At 32.8% G+C, this 6,666-nt stretch overlaps 1 long non-coding RNA gene across 1 annotated transcript; it reads right to left on the reverse strand.

Moving 5' to 3' along the window:
- Window positions 1-2,372: 2,372 nt before the first annotated feature.
- Window positions 2,373-3,225, reverse strand: LOC146165521 (uncharacterized). The gene is made up of 3 exons (XR_014494504.1): window positions 3,112-3,225; window positions 2,668-2,799; window positions 2,373-2,488 (listed from the first exon to the last, which is right to left on the reverse strand). It is a non-coding gene; the product is annotated as an uncharacterized LOC146165521 (long non-coding RNA).
- Window positions 3,226-6,666: the final 3,441 nt, after the last annotated feature.

A 6,666-nucleotide genomic window follows, 5' to 3' on the forward strand; every position in this document is an offset into this window, starting at 1 on the left:
TGGTGTACTGTGTAAGTGCGCTGTTATCGTTGCAACTCGCAAAGTGTCATCAATCCAAGCAGCGGTCAAAAAAAATGCCCTAACCCTAACCAAATCGTAGCACTGTTGCCTGCTGCTTGGTTTTATGTGAGTATCAACTTGCTTTACTACGGAGACTGCAACAGTTAAGAACAAATTTACAGGAATGTGTTGTTATTGAGCACAGACAAAATTGCCTCAACGTTGCTTTGATGACGTAAAAACATTTATTACTTCAATTTTAATACAACGAATTTCAAACATTTAAATAGTACCACCATATAACGGTGTAATCGAAATCAAACACAATCGCAATATAAAAACGTCGAAAACATAATGTGAACGATATTTCAAGCGGTAAAGTCAAAAGTCAAATAGTAAGCCTCAACAAAGTACAAACAAGGTCGTTAAGATAAATAAAAAAATCTGAACTCAAGAATATCGAACAAACAAGCATTAACAAAATACTGCAGAAAATATTGTGCCGCTCACAAAGGCCGTTAAAACAGTTTAAAGTTGATTTTAAAACTATTTTTTTTTGCTTTTATTACTTTTTTCACTTACTTTTATATCTTCAGGCGGCCATTAAGGTTAAACACATCATAAAACAAGAAGAAAAACAAATTTGATTTTAAAGTTGAAAGTAAAACACGTTGAAAATGATGAATTTCAATATATTCGCTTTCCTTGCTTTATTTCGCTTAACTTCTGCCGTTGAATTGGATGAACGTGCTTACTTAAAAGGGGATGTTGGCCTGGTTTTAATTGATTGTTACTATTTTAAACAAGAGTCGCCATATGTACGGATTTTCCAAAAATGTCAAGAATTTTAGAGACAAGCATGTGAAAAAATTTCAACTTTTACCAATTCAGTTTAGTGGACAATTAGAAAGTTATTCAAAAAGTCATGGATGAATCCTGGGATTTTACCAGTTCGAAAATGCTAACTCTATTATAAAGACCTTGTAGAGGTTGTGCAAACTTGTAGAATGACAAAAAACGTATTAACAACAAACCCTTGATCTGTGTGATAGATATTTTCCGGTATTACGGTTGAATATTGTAAATGTAGTTTTTTAATAAAGACTAGGTATGTGTATCGTATAGTATTCATACATGTTACTATGAATATTTGTGTCATAACCAACAAAAGGAAGCAAAGCAATAAAGCGGAAAAGGTAGCATTAACGAGATAAAAGATTTCTAAAAAAATACAGCAAATAAATCGCAACACAAAGACGCACACATAAACTATAATATTTTTCACAGAAACATGCCACTAGCTTAATGCATAGTACAGGTGACATTAGACTTTTTTGGTGCCGCTGGTGTAAGTAAAGTGAAAAAAAAAACATTTTGTAGTTCCGATATAAAGCAATATTGTTTAGCGTGCAATGTTCAACCCACCTTATGTTGTAACACAGGTCGGTATTCCCTCCAAGCTCCAAGTACCATCAGCTTGGCAGGTTGAGAGCCCGGTAGCTGTCCCTGTGTGCAGGTGAATGTGTGGCTCGCTCCAAACCCACTGTTTGCTGGGGCTGCTGACACACCAGCTTGGCTCGGATTTCCACATCCTTAAAACACAACATGATTTATATTTTTTAAAAAAGGGATTTGATTCCTTTGTGCACAATGTGGACCTTTCAAAACTCAAGTGGCTTGCGTGTACATTGTACATACAATGCAACCATTCATGTACAATTATTCTGTAGGGTTATCTAAATGCGGTAAATGGCCTAGTTTTGAGTTCTGCAAATCATTTGAAACTAAAAAGATTGGAAACAACATTGAGAATATTACTTATGTTTAGTCTTTTTTAACAAACAAGAATTTGGGCAGTGATGTACCTATTTTTTTGATTTAGAGCATCATTAGGACCTTAAATATGGAAATAATTCTAAATAAATTTAGGACAAATCAAGAACTGTAAATCCGTGTTAAACAGATAACTAAGATAAATAATTACTCTGTAAAAAAACATATGAACAAATATCGCACTTGCAGTTAAAAATTCCAAATAGCCGAAAGACGCAGATGAATCGTATTGACCTTAAAGACTTATGTTGTAGGAAGCAGAAGTAGCGTTGGTTTGGAATATCATCGATAAATCAACTGAGTTCACGCTTCTCACAATGCTTCAAATTAAAATATTCACATTTGTAGCATGAAATTAAAAATAGACTAAACAAAATATAATAATAAAGTTCAAACAGTAAACTTATTTTCTATTATTATTGCACAATTAAAAGTGCATTCATTGTTTGTGTTTGATGTGCTTAAGGAGTTTAAAGAAGTAACAACAGGTTAAACAAACAAAATAAAACAATCAGTTGGTGTTGAAAGTGACGTGCAACATACTCATCAGTAAAGCAAATGGTAAATGCTTACTTACTAACTTCAATAACACTTGACTTTGATAAACACTCCTTGAATATTTATAACAATCATACGCATGGCAATCTCCAACCTCCTAAAACAAGAGAAAAAATAGTCATTCAAACATGCTCAACTGGGTTAAAGAAATACAAAGACAAAGTAAAGTATAAAAAAAGTAAGATTATGTTAAAACAGTGGCGGAAAGTGAACATAATTAAAATAATAATATTAAAGAAGAAAATTAAAATATAAATACGCATGAATCATGCTTACATGTTGGGAAATAAACCATTTGAAGCGGAAAGCTGTAGAATTGGTCACAACTCACAAGTGATATTGATGCAGTTATGTTGCTTTCTGGTAAGAATCCATTTGGTGAAGTTTCAAGGGTTAGGGGGATTTTAACTGAAAATAAATAAAGTGTCATTCACCTACAACTAAACTTTAGGGACATAGAATTGTTGTAAATAAAATATAATGCAACAAAAGCAACAATCCAAGTCTTTCCAGTATAATAAAATTAAAATGTGTGTCTGAATAAGGTCAAATCTACTTCAAACACTCTTAGTCACTTAGTGTATGCATCACCCTAATCTAGCTGCTTATGGCTCCATAAGAAACAATAATAAAAAAGTCACTTAGTTACATTTTATGCTAACAACATTATGTGTTTGTTTATAAAAAAGCTGTTTAAACAAGGAGGAATTATTTTCTTACCAAATATACACAAGGGTGTTCGCCACCACTGAGCATCATAATCGCAGTATGGCTGTAGGTTCATGCCAGTATATCCACTTTTGTATGTAAATTTGTGACTGCTCCCATGTCCCTTGTTGGCTGGAACATCCTGGAGTACTCCATCCAATGTCACATTTCCGCAATCTGAATTAAAAGATTGGATTTTTTGCCACAGTCAAAAACAGTCACCCATCTTTCAAATAACATGATAGCACTTAACTAAAATCGTAATTTTTTTATATTACTGATCTTTTTTTTAATCAGCTGACACTTGCAACAACTAAAAAACAAAAAACCGAGAAATACATAAAAAACTTGAGAGTAGATTTATGGACGAATTTATTTTTTTAGGAATATATTTGTGTTGGTATAGCTGTATAATACATAAATATCTTATCACCGTGGTTTATAAGTTGTTATAAAGACTCAGTTGTATCTTTTATTTCACAAAGGCTATAAAATGTTAAATAAAGAAAAAAAAAACTTACATCGTACATCAAGATTGAAATTTTGAGGCCTAAACCATCAGTCGTTGTGACAGTAATATTTTCATCCTTTAAAATGAGCGGCTCCAATCTAATGTAATTGTGTACAAAGTAACTACCAATCGAATAACTGCTGGAAAATGAAAGAACATTTATTCTTTTGTGGACCAGGTTGTCTTGGTCGGTTGGGTAAACTAATTCACATAAGTTCAACTGAGTTCTGTCAATTAAGTTTAATTGTTTATCTTATGAGTGAATATAACAAATCCATATTTTTTTTGAATTCATTTAGATTTTATTTTAGTAAAAATGTGGGAAATTAAAACACTATGCTGTAATTTCATGGATACCGTCAAATCAAACCAACCTATATGTTCTATTGTTGTAAAGGCTTCCAATCCTTTGGGTGCATTCACATGTGGAGGAAACATTGTAGGAACATGTGATGGCAATCTAAAAGTTTAAGTGTAGAATCAACGCGGACTACAAAAAGGGATTCAGCAAGGATTGCATTTTGTTTATTTTACGGTTATTTGAGGAAGCCAATTACCCATTTTTTATCCAAAAATAGGCTACAATTTATTTTAGTATGTTTATTATTTTAGTATATTTATTTTGCTAGGGTAGGGCTTTGGATTGAAATAAGACTCCCTGAGACCAGCGTCGGACGTGCAAATACAATGCAAATTCAGAACTAATAAGGACACAAACTGTGAAGAATATTTTCAAATCACATATTTTAGCGAGTGAGTTATATGACAGCCCCATGAGAGGATGTTGTATATACAGCATCCACCTTATTTTAGTTACAGAAGTAGTTTTATCAGGCTGTAGAGTTGGATTCTTAGGCTGAAGAGTCAGACTCTGTTTTTGTTTAATTGACTCGCAGTCTTGGTGTTAAGAAACAACTTGAGTCTGATTAGAATCACCTTAAGTTCATTGTCAATAAAGGAGAGTTTTAGAAGGTAGCTTAGCGCCAGCAACGCTAGGTAGACCGCATATTATGGAACTGCACGTGCATTAAAAGTAATAAAAATATGAAACACTACGATGCAACGTCGGACTCAACTATATAAACATTGTACCCTGATTTTGCAAAGGTTCAATATTAGAAGTTAGATTTGATCTGAAAATATCAGGGTCTAACATTTACTGAATCAGAATGCGAGCACATGTTTCAATAACAAAATAGTCATAACAAAATATATTTTTGTAGCTCTAACAACTTAATGACAAGGGTATCAGAATGTTTTGAAACAAATTAGGAGAAAATAAAAAAAATAGCTGTTTAAATCAGAAACCAACCTTTCTTCAATAAGTGGAATACATTTAACCGAAATTGTAACCTTTTAATAAGAGAATCATTTATTAAAGTTGTTAAAACTTACATCTCCATCGATTGCAAAGTAGATTTGGAAGTTGGTCTTGGCAAGTGCGATGTAAAAGTTCCATTTCCACCAACAAGTAGGGTGGCACTTGGCTAGATCCAGAATCCTTTAACTAAAAAATATTCATTTTATTATATATATATATCCCATTAATCCTCTAAAATATAAAAGTGTCAGGAAAAATCAACAATATATAAAGGTGACAAACAACAACAAACATAAAAAGAGACACAAAGTGTGGTATAAGAATTTGCAATATTACAATATTATTTGCATGGAAACACAATGACCTACAATCTATCATTTTTACAAATTAAAATTGCATTATAATGATGATTTGGCACACCACAGCTTTATAATATACAAACTGGCGGGTAGGATTTAGCCTTTGATCTGTAAATTATTGTTTTTACAAATCAAATCTATCACTGAGCAGAAAGTAACGTTTGATGAACTCCAGGTTGATCCCTTACCCTTTTTTATGTGAATATTAGACCGAAAAGTTTTTGAAATGTGACAAGCTGGTCAATATGTTTAAATGATCAAAATTAAATGATAAATGAGTTCTTAAAATTAATAACCCACTTGTTTTTAGTTTGCCAATATCTGAAATTTTGGTCAAAATATTTTTTACACGCCTTTATCTGAATAAAAGTAAACCAGAACAAAAAAAATAAATCTATTTTTGTAAATCAAACCTTTCACCGAGCATAAAGTGACGTTTGTTAAACTCCATGTTGCATCAGCTTTGCAAGTTGCATTCACAGCTTCGCTGCTGTGGTTTGCAGCTAAAAGTGTGTGAGTCACTGAAAACACTATTTGCTGGCGGTGGTTCCACACCAGTAAGACCTGGACTCCCACATTCCACAATCTAAACAAACAGTGGATAATAAGGAATGCTTCACCTTGCATAAGTGAAGTTTAAATTGATCTAATTAACTGAATGAAACATAAGTGCACATCAAATTGTCTTGATTAGGATGATGTTGATTTACTTGACCCATTTTGACATTTATTATCAAGTTTATCAAAGTTTGGAATATTCTTAAAAACAGAAATTATCAAAATGGTGCAAATGAATAATCCAAGGCCTTTGGTATTTTTGTTGCGTAAATTAATCTTTTTATTTTAAAATCAGTTTAACTATATATTTTAATTGTTTTATTTACAACTAAACTTTGTCACAATAATTGTCAACGTAGAAACATGCAACATAAAACAAAACCTCTACCTTGCACAGAGATAGACGTAGTTAGATCGACGCACGATGTTCCAGACGCCATAGCTTCAAGTTTAACGATTTCAGTTGTCAGTGGAGAAGTTGCACTGATGGAAAGTGAAACCCAATTTCCACTTATCGAACAACTCGCACTAAACTTTGACTGGTTGTCACTTGAGGGTGCCCCACATTCATCGGCACGAATTGCGATGATTAAATAACCAGAATTGAAGTAAATCACCCAACCCACAACTTTATTGGTGGCTGTATCTTGAAAGGAGCCACTATAAAGAGGTCCCACATAGTTTGTAGCCCAAGTGTGGCCATTTACACTTGTTTGTCTCACAAGGTTTGTTGTTGTAATGCAAGCACCTGTAAAAACAAAAATAATCGACTACATTTCAGGATTTTGTTAAATTTACAACCAGAACAGAGAAACTAA

Source organism: Ascidiella aspersa, chromosome 2 (genome assembly GCF_963924565.1).
Source record: "Ascidiella aspersa chromosome 2, kaAscAspe10.2, whole genome shotgun sequence".
NCBI classification, from domain to species: Eukaryota; Metazoa; Chordata; class Ascidiacea; order Phlebobranchia; family Ascidiidae; genus Ascidiella; species Ascidiella aspersa.